The sequence below is a fragment of the Eptesicus fuscus genome, chromosome 8, assembly GCF_027574615.1.
Source record: "Eptesicus fuscus isolate TK198812 chromosome 8, DD_ASM_mEF_20220401, whole genome shotgun sequence".
Lineage (NCBI taxonomy): Eukaryota > Metazoa > Chordata > Mammalia > Chiroptera > Vespertilionidae > Eptesicus > Eptesicus fuscus.
This window is the reverse complement of record NC_072480.1, coordinates 49,963,629-49,983,433: the sequence shown is the minus strand read 5'-3', so window position 1 is coordinate 49,983,433 and position 19,805 is coordinate 49,963,629.

The window sequence follows — 19,805 nt, the reverse complement described above, 5'->3', positions numbered from 1 at the left end:
CCGTGCCAAAGTGTGCTTGAATATAGCATGAGTATAGCAAGTAGACTACAAGAATGTATAAATAATGAAGGCTGGCAATTTGAGAAATTATGAGACTGTACCTAAGTGCACTGTGTCCTTGTGCCACTCTTTTTTTTTTTAAATATATGTTTATTGATTTCAGAGTGGAAGAAGGAGGGAGAGGGAGCCTGAAACAATGAGAGAGGACCATTGATGGGGATGGAGCTCACAACGTGGGCATGTACCTTGACCAGGAATAGAACCATGACCTCCTGGTTCATAAGTCGTTGCTCAACTATGAGCCACACCAGCCATTTTGATATTCTTAATAAAGACAGTTAATAAAGCTGTTGTAATAATAACTTGCATGTCTTCCCACATGAATAACTGTAAATCTCCTTTCCTCCCTGTATATATCTCTAAACAATACAGTTATTTGTTCTTCCATCCCTAGAGCTAAAGGGAAGGATTTCTTATTGTAGTTGAGTCAGGTTATTTACACAGGTGTTACACACATAGTAAGAATACATAAAATGATATAGGTGCCAGGGAACATTTCTAGAAAAGTGTCTTGTATTACCAACAAATCATTACTCTTTGACTTATATTGTGCAACTCTTCTTAGAGTCTCCACAATGTTGAATTTGAAGACAGAGCTATACATTCCTCAAAATATCCCTTTCAAATTTACTTAAATCCAGTATGTTCTTCTTTGCTTTGGCTGAAAAACTGGACTGTCACTGTAGAGTTTCAGTGAGCACATTCCTTTTGATGCCACAAAAACAAGTTGGGCCCTTTACAGTCTAGCAATACTGCTGACACACTGCCCATATGAAGATGAAAGGAAGTCTTCAGAGAAACCCTGGCTCAACTGATAAAGTTGGGGACATTCAAACCCTAACTTATAATTGACTCCAAAGCATTATGTAGCCATCCTAGTTTTTCTGTATATTCATTTCTCCAAATTCTAAGAGGATAACAAGTCATGATTCTTAACCTTTGTTTCCCTAATGTCCTGCTGAATTTTATTAGTCAGAAAAGGACATTATACCTGTGGATTATTACCACAAGGCATTGGTTTTGTTTAGAGCTAACACATTTCTCAGTAGAGATGGGACAATATTATGATAAACACCCAGCCACTGGGTCCTTTTATGATGCCACTTTAAAATATTTAAGTTTGAGGAAAATTTCTAAATGCTTCTTTTACCTTATATATAGTTACTAGAGGCCCGGTACACAAAATTCATGCACAGGCGGGGGGGGGGGTGGTGGTGGTGGTGTGCCCTTCAGCCTAGCCTGCACCCTCTCCAACTTGGGACCCCTCAAGGGATGTCAGACTGCCCGTTTAGGCCTGATCCCACCAGGATCTGGCCTAAACGGGCAGTCTGACATCCCTCTCACAATCCAGGACTGCTGGTTCCCAACTGCTCACCTGCCTGCCTTCCTGACTGCCCTTAAGCACTTCTGCCTGACAGCCTGATTGATGCCTAACTGCTCCCCTGCCAGCCTGATTGCCCCTAACTTCCCTCCCCTGCAGTCCTGGTTCCCCCTAACTGCCCTCCCTTGCAGGCCTGGTCCCTCCCAACTGCCCTCCCCTGCTGGCCTGATCGCCCACAATTTCCCTCCCTTGCAGGCCTGGTCCCTTCCAACTGCCCTCCTCTGCTGGCCATCTTGTGGCGGCCATCTTGTGTCCACATGGGGGCAGCCATCTTGTGTGTTGGAGTGATGGCCAATTTGCATATTACTCTTTTATTACATAGGATAGAGGCCTGGTGCATGGGTGGTGGCCAGCTGGTTTTCCCTGAAGGGTGTCCTGGATCAGGGTGGGAGTTCCTTTGGGGCATGGGGTGGCCTGGGCAAGGGGCCTGTGGTGGTTTGCAGGCTTGCCACACCCCTCTGGGGACCCAAGTGGAGGCTCTGGATTCTGGGATTTATTTATCTTCCATAATTGAAACTTTGTATCCTTGAGCAGAGGCAAGGGCTGGCCAGGGCGGGTGGGAAGCTTGGCTTCCTCCATTGCTGGGAGCAACCCAAGCCTCCGGCTGGCTCCAGCTCTGTGGCCTCCACTATATTTGTTGGGTTAATTTGCATACTCGCTCCTGATTGGCTGATGGGCATGGCTTGTGGGCATAGCAGAGGTATGGTCAATTTGCATGTTTCTCTTTTATTAGATAGGATATTACTTTTATTCCTTTCCTGAATGCATTTGGTTATTATTATCTACTTCTATTTCCTGAAAACCTGAATTTTAAAATGCTGTTTAAAAGTAGGATTGGTCAGTATCATCTACTTTCTAAATTTTTATTTTGGTTGAGATCACATTTAATTTATGGGATGACTTAGGAATAATTTACATTATGGAGTCATCCTATCCATTGCCATGGTGTGATTGTCCATTAATTCAAGCATTCCTTTCTTTCTATTATGAATAGTTTTTAAGGTTAATGTGTTTATTTTTCATCTGTTTGCTTATTTTCCACATTTTTCTACAAACTTCTTATTAGGTATATCTCTTCACAGGCAATATATTTTGTTGCTACTGAAAAATTATCTCCATTTTAATTACTACAACTTATATATAAACATATCCTTAATTTTTACGTTTAGCTTACAAAAATTATATTTTATAAAAATAGTTGCATGTATTTTGCATAAGCTTCTCTTTAGTTATCTGAATATGTAATCATATCAACAAATTATTCAACTTCTATCTTTAAATTTCAGTTTTTCAGAAACTGCAAAAGCATTTTTCTAATATATTTAATTATATAAGGTTTACTGAAATAAAATAATTTTTCCCAAATATAAATTAACTAGAGGCCCAGTGCACAAATTCGTGCATGGGTGGGGTCCTGCTGGCCTGCACCAATGGGGGCCAATAGGGGCAGGGGTGGCAGGGGGAGGGGCTGCAGGTGGTTGGGGGAGGCGATTGGGGCCCGGATCTGGCTGGTTGGCCACCGCAGTGCACATCATAGCCACCAGTCGTTCCAGTCATTCTGGTCATTCTGCTTTTCAATCACATTCCGCTTTTATATATATAGATTTCATCTATTATTTTTGTCTTATAATGATTTTCCCCATTTTATAAGTGTGTATTTATTGTAATGACTTAGGAATATTTTATTCTTCTGCAACACCAAGTGCATATTAGAGAGCTGCTTTTGTTTTTGCTTCTCAGTATTTTTTATTTGAACTATAAAAGAGGTACTTAGGTCCTTTCAAAAATTTGGGGAAGAGATTGTCCACTCTTACTTTCCCTGCACTCCTCCACCACCAATCAAACAATCAGAATAACTTTATCTTATAACAGATTAAAATATGCATAAGCATAGTTCAGACCTTCTCTCTTTTTTTGGTAAATAATTATTCTTGCTGGATAGCAGAAAAGGAAAAAAGGGAAGTCTCTTGTCTTACAGGCAGCAATCTCTCCTGTGGTGGGGTGGATTAGTTCTGTAAAATGAAGGACCCCAACATACAGAAATGAGGGAAATAGTTGAAAGCCTGGTTTCAGCTACATATGTAAGTTATGCTTCCTTCTCCAGATATTTCATCAATACCAGAATTTGATTCTTATACAAACTTACATTATTTCTCACATGGACTGGAAGGCATCAGAGAAAGGCCATGAAAGCAACTTCACTGAGAACAACACTATATACACTGTGACTTAGCTAGGACCTCTGTAGAAAACATTTTCAGAGACAACTGTAACTAGGAAGACTAAAGCTTCTTTTATGACCAAGAAGAAAATATTGTTTTTATTTAAACAATGGACCATTATGATTCTAATCTTTACCAATCAGTCACTGATATCAGAAACTAGGTGGTAGGTATATGGCTCTTTCTAAGGAGCACAGTTATGCCTAACTAGTCTTTTCAAGAAGATCCTCTACAGCTGATGATGACACTCTGGAAAGTGTGCATCTAATAAGAACAATCCTTTTGCAAGATTATCAGAAAAACAGAGTTTGGGTCCCAATGAAAGTTAGATTTTAAATAGCAGACTTTTAGGTTAGCAGGTTTTGATGAGTGAAAAGACATTTTGCTAATTACTCTATGCTCCAAAACAAGGTCTCCAGATTGGTGTTTCCGTGAACAGGTAACTAACTGTTACACAGGGCTACTTTAAAATTCAAGTCCTGGACAGTTGTCATACTTAGCCACCTCAATTTTCTTTTTATTTTATACCTTTCAAAGCCAGGGGAAAAAAAGGAAAAAAAAAACCATGATATACACACAAGCTTCTTGAATTCAAGTGCATCATTCAAATGTGTCCAGATTCATTCCCTAACACATAGTCTTACTATGACTGTCATTGTTAATCATGTAAGTACTGACAATGGCTTAGTGATTTACATAGAAAGACTGTGGGTTTCATTACAAATAACCATCTTCCATTTAAAGAGTACAGCTAATGAATAGTTTATTAATAAAAAGGATATCAATGTTAAAACGTGGACTGCTTTAAACCTTGCAAATTTTCTGTCTGATCATTTATATTATACTGTGATACTGAGTTAAGATTCTTCATATTTTATTTTTGTATTTATATATTTGATATCACATAATTACATGGACATAGACTTGTTTTTATTGTCTCATTAAGATAAATGGACTAAGGACTTTAAAAGCTATTTTTTTCTTAGTAATATTTACATAAAAATAGTAAAACACTTAGATGATAGTAGCACAAGGATTAATTCTTTTTAATTTAATGAATCTTTATTGTTCAGATTATTACAATTGTTTCTCCTTTTTCCCCCCATAGAACCCCTCCACCCGATTCCCACCCCACCCACTGCCCTTACCTCCCCACACCACTGTCCTCATCCATAGGTGTACGATTTTTGTCCAGTCTCTTCCCGTAACCCCCCACAGCCTTTTCCCCATGAGAATTATCAATCCACTTCCATTCTATGCCCCTGATTCTATTATATTCACCAGTTTATTCTGTTCCTCAGATTATTAATTCACTTGATTTTTAGATTCACTTGTTGATAGATATGTATTTGTTGTTCATAATTTTTATCTGTACTTTTTCCTTCTTCTTTCTGTTCTTAAAGAATACCTTTCAGCATTTCATATAATACTGGTTTGGTGGTGATTAACTCCTTAGCTTTTTCTTATCTGTTAAGCTCTTTATCTGACCTTCAATTCTGCATGATAACTTTGCTGGGTAGAGTAATCTTGGTTGTAGGTTCTTGCTGTTCATCACTTTGAATATTTCTTGCCACTCCCTTCTGGCCTGCATAGTTTCTGTTGAGAAATCAGCTGACAATAGTATGGGTGCTCCCTTGTAGGTAATTAACTGTTTTTCTCTTGCTGCTTTTAAGATTCTCTATTTGTCTTTTGCTCTTGGCATTTTAATTATGATGTGTCTTGGTGTGGTCCTCTTTAGATTCCTTTTGTTTGGGGTTCTGTGTGCTTCCTGGGTTGTAAGTCTATTTCTTTCACCAGGTGGGGGAAGTTTTCAGTCATTATTTCTTCAAATAGGTTTTCAGTATCTTGCTCTCTCTCTTCTTCTGGCACCCCATAATTCTGATGTTGGTTCACTTGAAGTTGTCCCAGAGGCTTCTTACACTATCTTCAAATTTTTGGATTCTTTTTTCTTTTTGCTTTCCCAGTTGAGTGTTTTTTGCTTCTTTGTATTTCAAATCTTTGACTTGATTCTTGCATTCCTCTAGTCTGCTGTTGGGTCTCTGTATAATATTTTTTATTTCAGTCAGTGTATGTTTAATTTCTAATTGTTCCTTTTTCATATCCTTGAGGGTATCATTAAGTTTATCGGCCTTTTCTAGGAAATTCTTAAAAAACCTTATAACCGTGATTTTGAACTCCATATCCAGTTATTTGTTTTCCTCCATTTCTTTCATTTGTGATCTGTTTCTTTGTCTCCGCATTTTCGCTGCTTCCCTGAGTTGGTAGGGTGGCTTTGTGTGCTAGGTGTCCTATATGGCCCAATGGGTCGGCCTCCCAGTTACCTGAGGTGGACACTCTTGGTGCACCCCTTTGTGGACTGTGTATACAGCCTTGTTGTAGTTAAGTCTTAATTGTTGTTGGTGTCACTGGGAGGAATTGACCTCCAGGCCAATTGGCTGTGAGTACCCGCTATGTCTATAATGGAAGAACTGCTGTGCTGGAGACATGCTTATGGGGCAGGACTTGCTTCAGTGAGGCTTTTGTGCTCACTGAGTCTGCCTCTTGAATGTGTCACTTATGGTTGTGAGTAGTTGAAATCTGGTGTTGTCTCACACTGACCACTAGATACTGGATCGTCAATGGGGTGCAGGTCAGCTACTGTCTGAGGCCACCCAACACTAGCTACAGTGATAAGTACAGTTTTCTCCTCTTTGCTTGGAGTTTGGAGGTTTTGGAGCTATCTGACCAGAGCTGTAGTTTGTTAGGTTAAGCTGAGATAGGGCATGCCATTTATATGCAAAAGCCGCTGAGTGGAGCTTGGGTGGGTTTGTAGATTGTGCAGGGTGAGGTCTCAGGGAATCACTAGGCTAGGGTGTGGCAAACAGCGATGGCTGCCAGTCAGAAGTCTCTGCATTTCCGCATTTCCAAGTCCCGGTGTCCCGTGCCCCAGTGCAGTAAACAATGATTGCTGGGCACACCTCTGCAAGAAACTCACCCTCACTTTCTGACCCGATGGCAGACAGTCCAGCTTCTCCCCGTAGGAGTTTGGGTACCCAGCGTCTCCCCAGAAACTGGAGTTCAGTGTAATCTGGAGCTTGTCTCCCTTTGGGTTGAAAAAAGCAGCGCACCCAGAAGCCCACCACCAGCCTGATTCGCGTGCTTCCATACCTCAGCTTTTCAGCACTTGTGCACATCTCAATGCTCTTTACTCTTTCCTTCTAGTTGTAGAACTTCCACTCAGCCAGCATTCCCGTGGTTCTGGGTGATAGACGTTTTGTCTTTTAGTTGGTGTTTTGAAGTTGTTGTGCGAGGCAGCAGTTTAGGTGTTTACCTATGCCGCCATCTTGGTTTCTCCCCAAGGATTAATTCTTAAAGTTTTAAAATTCTGTTTCATTATTAAGAAGCATTTTGTTTAAAAAAAAAAAAAAACATGAAAAATTCTCCCAATGACAATAAAGTGCTCTTATCATTTATTCCACTCTTAAGATTTATCTTGCTAACTAGTATAGGAATGCATTCTATATATTTAGTATAAATGGTGTGTCACATGCTCTTTCTGTTAGAAAATGTAAACTACATAACTGCTACATTCTGTATTTTCAACCTCTAGGAAGAAAAAAGTTAGATTATTGTTCAGGAAGACAGAACAGAGTGAAAATTAAGCATTTATAAACCAGAAATCAAGACAAGAAAATAGATATTATACTAAAGCTTAATGTTCAATTTTACCACTATTGAAAAGGCTAATGTAGATAAAGCAATGAAAAGATAAAAATGTAAGGTATGTTGTTAAGTAAATATGGTTTGCCTATGTAATAAATGGTGCCAATATACATGATACTTTCAGAAGAGTAATTCAGTCTCTATTGTAATAGATAAAAAGGGAATGTATATTTTTCCCTTACTTGACTCAAATATACACTGACAAATGTAGACTACAGAATAGCTAGTTGGAGCCATGAGTTACAGCTGATTTCTTGTGTATTCTGTATGAGGAAAACTTATTGTGTGGCTTAGCCTGAAATAATATTTGTTATTTATTGATTGTCAAATGGCAAAACAATAAATGAAGCACTGTCTGTGCACACAGGTTGCATTTTAAACAATGTCTTTGTGACTTTTTCATGGGTAGATGATATTTATTTATCAAGGCAATCGGGCTTTTTCAGACAAATGAACACAGTAGCAAATATGGAGTGAACCACAGACAGTTTCATCTATTTTCAAAGAAATACAGAGAATGTTTTAGCTACTGCTCTGTCAACTGTTATCTTTCCTGACAGTTCAAGTAGGGAAAGAATTACTCTTGGGTATTACTTTCTTGATTCACAGGAGGATAGTTTAGAGGCTTCTGAAAGATTGGTAACATGGAATAAGACAGGAGATGTGTTAGTGTGATAGATCAGGGATTTGATAAAAAGGAGATTCTAATACCTTCCCATCAGCTAAAAAGGTGACATGATGAATAATTGAATGAGAACATGACTAAGACAGCAGTGACAAATGAGGTAACTATCTTATTCTTAACTGTGACAAACCCATGCAAATGAAAAATTCAAAATGTTTGCTATAAATTCATTTTGCAATCAGTATAAAAGTTTGGAATGTTGCCTGCATATATTTTGGTAGACTTTAACTATGGTTACTAATGTCATTGGTCTAATAGCCAAATGCATGGTTAGAAGCTTTTATATTACACTGAATACCAAGAACATATTCATGTAAACATTCAAAAGAGTCTAGATTCTTTTTGTCTTTTTTTTTTTTTTTTTTTTTTTAGGATACCCTCCTTACTTCTACAATGAACATACCTCCCTTTACCTATTCTGCTAGAGATACCTTTTCTACATCAAAGAATACATATATTTTCATCCATATTTACATAGTTATAAAGAAAACTGGATTTTCTTTTTAGCTACAAAGTAACTTTTATAGAGGGAGAGACAGGGTTGAGTTGTAATAGTTTCTGAGGACTGTCATAACAAAACACTGCAAACCATACAATTTCTAGTTTTCAGAGTTCTGGAGTCTAGACGTCTGAAGTCAAGGTAATATAAGGGCCAAGCACCCTCTAAACTCTCTAGGGGAGGGTCCTGCCCTGCATCTTCCAGCTTGTGGAAACCCCAGGCATTTCTTGGCTTGAGCAGTATAAATCCCATTTCCCTCTCTGTGTTCACATGGCTGTCTTCCCTCGGCCTGTGTTTGTGTCCAAGTTTTTCTGTTCTTATAATAACTAGTCATATTGGATTAAGGGCCCACTCTGTTCCAGTATGACATGACTAATTGCATTGCAATGCAATGTATTGAAAATAAAAGCCACTTTCTGTGGTACTAAGAACTTGAGCTTCAATATATCTTTTATGGGGATACAATTCAAGCTTAAAAACTATGTCTGGAGAAAAAAAAAGAGAAAAAATGAGAAGGAAATGCATTTTTGTCAAAGATAATTTACTGATTTCTAAATGAAAGTCTGAATTACAGAATTCTATACTAATAAAAGCCTAGATGGTGTCTCACCCTCACGTCATCACAAGATGGCCACCACAAGATGGCCAGCAGGGGAGGGCAGTTGGGGGCGATCGGGCTGGCGATGGGGGGAGGAGTTGGGGACCATCGGGCCAGCAGGGGAAAGAGGAAGAGGGACAGAGGGAGGCAGGGAGGCCTAGAGGACTGCTGAGAAAAACAAAGAGGGACAGAGACTGGGAGAGACTAGGATGGAGAGATGGAAACAAAACAGACTAGGCCTGAAGAGGCCTGGATGGAAGGGAGGGCGGCAGAGGATGGAGCGGCCCCCACTGGCCCCGCCCCCTCCCAGCCAGGAAAGAGGAAGAGGAACACAGGGAGGCACGGAGGCCTGGAGGACTGCTAAGAAAAACAAAGAGAGACAGAGACTGGGTGAGACCAGGCTGGCAGGGCAGTTGGGGGCAAATAGGCCAGCAGGGGAGGGCAGTTGAGGGTGAGATCAGGACGACAGGGGAGGGCAGTTAGAGGTGATCAGGCAGGCAGAGGCAGTTGGGGGCAAGATCAGGCCAGCAGGGGAGAACAGTTGGGGGCGAGATTAGGATCGGGCCTAAACCGGTAGTCGGACATCCCCAAAAGGGTCCCTGATTGGAGAGGGTGCAGGCTGGGCTGAGGGAATCTGCCCCCATGTACGAATTTCATGCACAGGGCCACTGGTCCTAGTATATAAAAACCCTAGGTCGTAATGACCAGTAATAACCAGAGGCTGACCAACCGGAAGTCAGTGCTGGCCCCACCCCCAAGCAAGTGGTTAGAGGCAATCAGGCAGACAGGCAGAGTGATTAAGGGTGATCAGGTAGGCAGACCAGCTGTTAGGGGTGATCAGGTAGGCAGGCAAGTGGTTAGGGGAGATCAAGTAGGCAGGCCTGAGGTTAGGGTTGATCAGGTAGGCAGACAGCCCCTCACCAGGCTGGCTCCACCCCCAAGCAAGTGGTTAGGGGCAATCAGTCAGGCAGGCGGAGTGGTTAGGGGTGACCATATAGGCAGACCAGTGGTTAGGGGTGATCAGGTAGGTATGCGAGTGGTTAGGGGTGATCAGGTAGGCAGATGGCCCCTCGCAGGGCTAGCCCTGCCCCCAGCAAAGAAAGCGGGAGGCCCAGGCCAGCCAAGCCATTGCACCCCAGCCTGTTGCCTACAGAGGGAGACCACCAGTGACAGGGGAGGGAGGGCAGCACTGCACAGGTGGCAAGCAGTGGCAGCAGCAGGGGGTGGGGCCAGCTGCCTACAGCCCGGGGAAGGAAAACCCCAAAAGGCCCTGATCTCAGGCCAGGCCTAGGGACCGTACCCGAGGGGTCCCGGATTGTGAGAGGGTGCAGGCCAGGCTGAGGGACCACCCCAAGTGCATGAATTTTCATGCACTGTGCCTCTAGACTATATAATAAAAGCCTAAGCAACCATTATGGCAGAACAACCAGAACAACTCGTCACTATGATGCACACTGACCACCAGGGGACAGACATTCAATGCAGGAGCTGCTCCCTGGTGGTCAGTGAGCTTCCACACTCAGCCAGAAGCCAGGCTCATGGCTGGCAAGCACAGCAGCAGTGGCAGGAGCCTCTCCAGCCTCTGTGGCAGCGCTAAGGAGCAGCAAGCCAAGCAGTAAGGAGCAGCAAGCAGGTAGGTGGTAAGGAGCAAGGGGTCCTGGACTGCGAGAGGGCACAGGCTGGGCTGAGGGAGACCCCCCCCCCCCCAGTGGACAAATTTCCTGCACCAGGCCTCTAGTATATACATAACACATAGACATAGACAACAGTGTGGTGATAGCCAGAGGGAAAGGGGTGTGGGGGCCAGGTGGAGGTGGGCAAAAGTGGGGGAAATGGGGACAGAAAGAAACTTTACTTGGGATGATGGGCATACGATGCAGTGTACAGATGATATTTTATTGAGTTGTATACTTGAAACCTATATAGTTTTGCAAACCAATGTGATCCCAATTAAAACTAAAACTAAATTGGAAAATAAAATGTAAAAGAATATATATGTAATTACTCTTTTTTACAAGAAGTTCATTGAAATACTACTTTTATTTGCATAATGTTTGTATTTATTCCTACTTATAAGAAAAGCAAGTAACATTAAGATAAAGAATGGCTTATGATTTATTGCTAAAGTCAGCATTTCAACATAATTTTTGTACATTAAAGAATAACAGAAAATTGGAATTTTAAAAAGTCCAAAACTGGGGGCAATAATTGCCATGCATGTTATGAGCAAAAGATTAGCCTCAGTAGTATATATCAAACTGTTATATATCAGCAAGGAAAGGTCCAACACCTGAATAGAAAAGTGGTCAAAGGACATGAACAGCTAATTAAGAAATAATAAAGCTGAAATGGGCAATTAATATAAAATGATTAATTTTATAGGGAAAATTTTTGAAAGAGTAAATTAAAATCACAGTAAATTACACTTGAACAGAATGGAGAAACACATAATTGCTTTAGACTAATGCTAGATTGGGATTATTTTCTCTAATGCAATAAATATTATTTCTTTGATTTCCTCCAAAAAATATAAATAAAAGCAAAATACACCAGATTTTTCTAAACTCGCTTTCCAAACATATCCTTGAGTAAGGATTAAAAAAGGAAGAAAGAGAGACACAAATGGCCAACAGGTACATGAAAAGATGCTCTACATCACTAATCATCAGAGAAATGCAAGTGAAACCCACAGTGAAATATCACCTCACACTTGTTAGAATGACTGTCATCAAAAAAACAAGTGAGCCTTAGCTGGTTGGCTCAGTGGATGGAGCATCGGCCTGTGGACTGAAGGGTCTTGGGTTTGATTCCTGTCAAGGGCACATGCCCGGGGTTGTGGCCTCGATCCCTGGTGGGGGGCATGCAGAAGGCGGACAATCAATGATCCTCACTCATCATTGATGTTTCCATCTCTCTTTCCCTCTCCCTTCCTCTCTGAAATCAATAAAATATATATTTAAAAAAAGGAAAAGCGATAACTGTTGGAGAGAATGTGAGAAAAGGGAAGGAATTAGCTTCACCTTCATGGGCATCTGTAAATACAAGTAAGTGGTAATATTATCTCCTGCTTTTGGTGTTTTACAAGGCACCAAAGAGAAATTAGCATTTGTTTTTTGCATTATCCACTTACCGCTTCCTTCCCATTGGCAATTACTCCACTTATTTCCAATTGTCATTAATTTTTTAGTAGAGCTAACCCCCCTTCCAAGGAAAGGTAAAATCATCAGTTCAAGCCAGAAGACTGATATATCAAGCTAACAGCAATATAAATCTGGCCAATCTTCTCCTTTGTCCATTCCCAGTCACATAAAGGAGATGAAGAATTGGATAAGTAGCCGCTTATAGAACTTCTCATTCATTGAGTAGGAAAGAAACAGCAACTATTACTATCAGCTTAGACAGGTGGGAAGAACAAACAGCCCATCCCATTAGTCCCATACAAATTCAGTGAGTAATATTTAGAGATACGGTCATGGTATTGTATTTAGAAATTGATCCTTCCACCATAACTCATAAATGCAATCCAGGTTCTGGCACTACAAAAGCAGGTAGGGGAAAAAGAGATGAGAAAAAAAAAAAAAAAAGAAAATGTCCCGTTTCCCCCCAAAATTAACGTAATCAAACATATTAAATTTTAGTTTATACTCATTAAATATTTTTGGTTTCTTATCTCAAAGTTTAATAAGCAGTTATTTCAATTATTAACTCCAATTTTCAAACTTTTTGTAATGATAAGATACATGAATATTTCATCACATACTTCTTAGCTTATTATTGTACTGCATGAGCACTAAAATAGGTTCTTTGATTAGATGATAAATATGAAGTCCAAACTGAAATGATATTTTCAGCTCCATATGATTTATCATATTAGACATCTTTGCTTCAGTTAATAAATATCCAAATCAAAATCCAAAATGAGAAACCATTCTGGTTAAGACTTATGAGTATCCACCTAAAATTACTGGTAATAGGCCAATGTAACCTGCCTACCAGGTATGGACTATTCCAGGTTTTTTCAATAGGCAGTCATATCATTTTCTTCTTGTTCACAGAGTTGGGTATGGCAAACAGTTGTGTACATTGTGCAGTGGCCTGGTTAAGTTTCTTCTCCATCCCCAGGGCATTTTACTCATTCTGATACAGATTGTCTTGGGTCCCTTCTTGAAGGCTGGGCCTAGAAACCTGGCCATCTAGTTATCCATATATAAAGGATCTATCGGGGAGAAACCAAGATGGCGGCATAGGTGAAACACCTAACCTGCAGCCGGGCACAACAATTTCAAAGGCACAACTAGAGGTCAGAACGGACATCGTCCAGAACCACAGGAGAGCTGGCGGACTGAAATGCCCACAGCTGGGGGGAAGGAGAGGGCCACGGGGACAATCGGGGGAACCGTAAAAGCCTGAGGTATGGAGAAACTGGCGGAGACACGAGCGCGCGCGCCTGCGGGGAGGATGGAGCCGGAGAGGAGGGGGCGGCTGACGGCCTGGCCGGCGTTCACTGGCAGGAAGGAGATAAAGGCTCCGGAGTGTGCTAAGAGCCGGCCCCGACTGCACTGAGCGCCAGTTCCGGGCGAAACCCTGGGAAGCCAGGCGCAGGCTGGGGGAATGAATCTGGGCTGTGGGGCGCAGGCACAGAGGAGCGGGGGAAGGCAGAGCTCCAGAGGCGCGCACGGGAAGGGGCGCAAAGGACGGACTGTTGCCTGCGCCACTGAACTGCCCTAGCGGGAAGGAGAAATAAGCTCAGGACCGTGCTGAACCCCAGTTCCGGGCGAAACCCTGGGAAGCCAGGCGCACGCTGGGGGAATGAATTTGGGCTGTGGTGGCGGAGGCACAGAGAAGCGGCGGCTCCAGACGCGCGCACTGGAAGGTGCGCAGAGGACGGACTTTTGCCTGCGCCACTGGGTGGCCCTGCTGGGAAGGAGACAGGGACGCCAGACTGCGCTGAGACCCAGTTCCAACTGCACTGAAACCCAGTTCCAGGCGAGAATCTGGGAGTCCAGATTCATTAGGGGAGGGACTGGACTGTTTGGCAGTGGGCGAAATTCCAGGGCGCGTTTCTCTCAGAGGTGTTTGCAAGGAATACAGAGGGACACAGACACAGGAGCCTCATAGGGCGGGGCGGACAGGAAGCCAAGGTTGTAGGCTCCACCCTGTAGCTCCGCCCCAGCCAAGCTGAGCAGAAGCTTTTTCCTGCTGAGTGCCTCAGGTAGTGGCTGACCCACACTGCATTGGAGACCCAGAAACGAGGGCATCTAGTGGTTGGTGGGAGATGACACCAGATTTCAATCACTTGCATAAGGGAGGCATTCTAGAGGCAGACTCAGTGAGCGCCAAGGCATTGCTGCATCAAGACCCGGCCCACAAACATGTCTCCTGCACAGCAACTCTTCCTATTTGGACAAAGAGGGTCCTCACGGCCAATTGGCCTGGAGGACAATTCCTCCCAGTGACACCAACAACAATCAAGACTTAACTGTACAAAGGAGGACCAAGATGGAGACATAGGGCGGCAGCCTGATCGTTGCCTACCACAACAATATTGAGACTACGACGGGAGAGCAGAGCAGACACCAGCCAGAACCACCGGGGGGCTGGCTGAGCAGATGCTCTACAACTAGAATAAAAGAGAGGGGTACGCGGGATGATGCTGATGCCGGTGACCCAAAGTCCACACTTTAAGAACTATGGCTCAGGCGACACAATGGCGGCCTGGAACGTGCTTGGCGCAGTTCCCCCGGCGGTCTCCGGCTGAGGGGACGGCTCCACTCGCTGCCGAGCACGGACAGACGAGCCCCTGGGAGACATGGGGTAGGAGACTCCGTGCTTGCTGACCTCCGAGTCCTTCAAGAATCTCAATGCCCCGAAGCGGCCAGGTGCGCACGCTCGGCGACCGGCCACCGTTGCAGACCCAAGGGCCAACGCAGCGACACCGGACCAGCCCACCGCCGTGCACCGGGCACACCGGAGCCTTGCCGAGCCCGCCGCCCAACGAGTTCTGCGGCAGCCGCCCTGGAGCTCTGAGAAAATGACCGAAGGAATTGCTGAGAGGGAATTGACCAACAGGAATTGGGATCAAGAAGACGAAACCCCGCTGAGACCCGAGTCCAGGCGAGCCTGCGAGCCTCTGGGCTCAGATGTGGTCACACGCCTCTGGGTCTAGGTGAGGCCTCACGCCCCTGGGTTTGGGTGAGGCCACACGCCCCTGGGTCCAGGTGAAGCTGGATTCCGGGTTCGGGTGAGGCTATGTGCCCCTGGGTCCGGGCGAATCTGAACCCTGGGTCCGGGTGAGGCCGTGGGCCCCTGGATCCGGGTAAGGCTGGGTCCCGAGTACGGGTGAGGCCGTGAGCCCCTGGATCCGGGTGAGACCACGCGACCAGGGGTCTGAGAGAGGTAACGCGCCCCTGGGTCCGGGTGGCTTCGTGCACCTAGGTCCAGGTGAGGCCACGTGCCCCTGGGTCTGAGAGAGGCCACGCATCCCTAGGTCCGGGCAGACCATATGTCCCTGGATTCGGGTGGGGCCTCGTGCACCTAGGCTCGGGTGGGGCCGCGTGCCCCTGGGTCTGGGGGAGGCCAGGCGTCCCTGGGTCTGGGTGAGACCGTGTGTCCCTGGATCCGGGTGAGGCCTCGTGCGCCTAGGCCCGGGTGAGGCCACGTGCCCCTGGGTCTGGGGGAGGCCAGGCGTCCCTGGGTTCGAGTGAGACCGTGTGTCCCGGGACCCGGGTGAGGCCTCGTGCGCCTAGGCCCGGGTGAGGCCACGTGCCCCTGGGTCTGGGGGAGGCCAGGCGTCCCTGGGTCCGGGTGAGACCGTGTGTCCCTGGATCCGGGTGAGACCTCGTGCACCTAGGCATGGATGAGGTCACGTGCCCCGGGGTCTGAGAGGCCAAGCGTCCCTGGGTCCGGGTGAGACCATGTGTCCCTGGATCCGGGTGAGGCCGCGTGCACCTAGACCCGGGTGAGCCCAAGTGGCCCTGGGTCTGGAAGAGGCCAAGCGTCCCTGGGTCTGGGTGCGACCATGTGTCCCTGGAGCCGGATGAGGCCTCGTGCACCTAGGCCCGGGTGAGGCCACGTGCCCCTGGGTCTGGGAGAGGCCAAGCGTCCCTGGGTCCGGGTGAGACCATGTGTCCCTGGATCCGGGTGAGGCCTCGTGCACCTAGGCCTGGGTGAGCCCAAGTGGCCCTGGGTCTGGGAGAGGCCAAGCGTCCCTGGGTCCGGGTGAGACCATGTGTCCCTGGATCCGGGTGAGGCCTCGTGCACCTAGGCTCGGGTGAGCCCAAGTGGCCCTGGGTCTGGGAGAGGCCAAGCGTCCCTCGGTCTGGGTGAGACCATGTGTCCCTGGATCCGGGTGAGGCCTCGTGCACCTAGGCCCGGGTGAGCCCAAGTGGCCCTGGGTCTGGGAGAGGCCAAGCGTCCCTGGGTCCGGGTGAGACCATGTGTCCCTGGATCCGGGTGAGGCCGCGTGCACCTAGGCCCCGGTGAGCCCAAGTGGCCCTGGGTCTGGGAGAGGCCAAGCGTCCCTGGGTCCGGGTGCGACCATGTGTCCCTGGATCCGGATGAGGCCTCGTGCACCTAGGCCCGGGTGAGCCCAAGTGGCCCTGGGTCTGGGAGAGGCCAAGCGTCCCTGGGTCCGGGTGAGACCATGTGTCCCTGGATCCGGGTGAAGCCTCGTGCACCTAGGCCCGGGTGAGCCCAAGTGGCCCTGGGTCTGGGAGAGGCCAAGCGTCCCTGGGTCCGGGTGAGACCATGTGTCCCTGGATCCGGGTGAGGCCTCGTGCACCTAGACCCGGGTGAGCCCAAGTGGCCCTGGGTCTGGGAGAGGCCAAGCATCCCTGGGTCCGGGTGAGACCATGTGTCCCTGGATCCGGGTGAGGCCGCGTGCACCTAGGCCCGGGTGAGCCCAAGTGGCCCTGGGTCTGGGAGAGGCCAAGCGTCCCTGGGTCCGGGTGAGACCATGTGTCCCTGGATCCGGGTGAGGCCTCGTGCACCTAGGCCCGGGTGAGCCCAAGTGGCCCTGCGTCTGGGAGAGGCCAAGCGTCCCTGGGTCCGGGTGCGACCATGTGTCCCTGGATCCGGGTGAGGCCTCGTGCACCTAGGCCCGGGTGAGGCCACGTGCCCCTGGGTCTGGGAGAGGCCAAGCGTCCCTGGGTACGGGTGAAGCCAGATCCTGGGTCCGGGTGAGGCCGTGCGCCCCTGGATCCATCCGGGTGAGGCTGGGTCCCAGGCCCGGGTGAGACCACGCGCCCCTTGGGTATGGGTGAGGCCACGTGCCCCTTAGTCCGGGTGACGCCGTGCCCCTGGGTTCGGCCGAGACCAAACCAGAGGGAGTCGGACCTCCATTACCACCATTTGTCCACCATCCAGAACTGAGGGGTCAGTGCTGACATGTACACATAAGGAACTACTGGACATTGAAATTGGGTCTCAAAAGAACTGTTGGTCCAGGGGGAAGCTCGCTACAGATTGATTCATTTGCCTGTCAGCATAACTATTATTGCTCGTCTCACATTCAGTTCTTATTAGTATATATCTAGTGACATATGATCTCGCTCATCTAGGGGAAATGATGAACAACATAGACTGAGGAACAAGAACAGAACCAGAAGCAAGGAGGCATCGATCGGACTATCGGGCCTCAGAGGGAGGATAGGGGAGGGTAGGGGGAGGGTGGGGGGAGGGGGAGAGTTCAACCAAAGGACCTGTATGCATGCATATAAGCCTATCCAACGGTTAAGTTCAACAGGGGATTGGGTCATGCGTGGGGAGAGGGGTGGGATGGGAATGGGGGGATGAGGACAAATATGTGACACCTTAATCAATAAAGAAATTTAAAAAAAAAAATAAAGGATCTATCATCTATCTATCTATCTATCTATCTATCTATCTAATCTATCTATGTGTATGTATGTGTTTGTGTGTGTGTGTGTGTGTCTGTGTGTGTATACTAAACTGAACAAATGTGTTGTTTGAGGAGTTGATGAGACAGCAAAAATGGCAAAAATAAGGAAATAAATGTAGAAGCTATTAAATTTTTGATGGATCAGGCTTAACAACATGTTCTTTGGAACAATTGCACCTCTGGTTGGTTGATTTCAAAGCAAAAGCTTGACATTAATTGGTTGGTTTTCACACTGTGTTCACTGATTTAGTTGCTACCCCATTTTTTCCTTTAATTTTGTCATTTTAATGGATCATCTCAACATTTGCAACCAATTTAATTTCCCATCACTTTTATTTTTATTGTTGTTTTTTTTTAATGTTAAAGAATACTTTTTTAACCCCAATTGGGGAAACTGAGAGAGGAGGACCATGACCGAATATCTGATATCCCGTTCCTTCAATATTAGTCACATAAGGAGTCTTAACAGTTGGTGCCTTTTATTACGACATCATTAATCATAATTTGATGTAAAAAGTTTAGAAAAAAACTGATATCATTATATGACCAATCCAAAATTGCTTGCATTCTAAATGTTCAGCAGCCTCAGAAGTAGAATTGCATTTAAAATTATGGGTAGAGTATGACAATTCTACTTCTCAGGATATGAGTTTTACACCTCTGCCTTTATTCAGATCAACATATTGAAAATTGTGTATCTGTCCACATTGCTTCAAAAACTGTAGCTAAGTGTCCCGTAACACTGAACATGCCTTTCTATTCACAGTGTCTAATGCAAAAGGAGAAGGTAATAGTACTTAATACCCCATATGTAAAACCCATTTCATTATCTGTTCCACAGGAATTACCCATTGAAGTGGCTTCTTATACTCTCACACTGAAACTGTGCAATTCCTATTGGTGATTGGAAGGATTATTCCAATCATAGCATATCCCAACCACCTTTTGGCTTTTGTTTCTCCCTCCTATCCATTTGATCACCAGATGTAACTTTGTATTTTGGAAGCCTCGGATTTGTTCTTAATTATTTTCAGGTCTGGGTAACTTTCCCACAGCCAAGTCATTTATGTAATTTTTCTCTTATGAGTGGCCACCTTGCTTGTGTGACTTTTCATCGGCCATGTCTTAGAAGCCATTCTGTCAACAAAAGTCTCCATCACTACTTTTCTTATTCACCTACTATAAAAATAAACAAACAAATAAATAACCATAACTTAGGTTATAGTATCAGGTTTTTTACATTTTATTTTTTAATTAAAGTTTATATTCAATATTAGTTTGTATTAGTTTCAGGTTTACAGCATAGTGGTTAGGGTATCAAAATTCAATTTAATTATCTCCTTCATGAATATATACATAATAGAGACCCAGTGCATGAAATTCGTGCATGGAGGGGGGTCCTTCAGTCCAGCCTGCACCCTCTTCAATCTGGGACCCCTTGAGGGATGTCCGACTGCCCGTTTGGGCCCAATCTAGGTGGGATTGGGCTCAAATGGGCAGTCAGACATTCCTCTCACAATCGAGGACTGCTGGCTCCCAACCGCTTGCCTGCCTGCCTTCCTGATTGCCCCTAACCGCTTCTGCCTGCCAGCCTGATCACCCTCTAACCACTCCCCTGCCAGCCTGATCGATGCCTAACTGCTCCCCTGCTGGCTCGATTTCCCCTAACTGCTCTCCCCTGCTGGCCTGGTCACCCCTAACTGTCCTCCCCTGCAGGCCTGGTCACACCCAACTACCCTCCCCTGCAGCCCTAGTCACC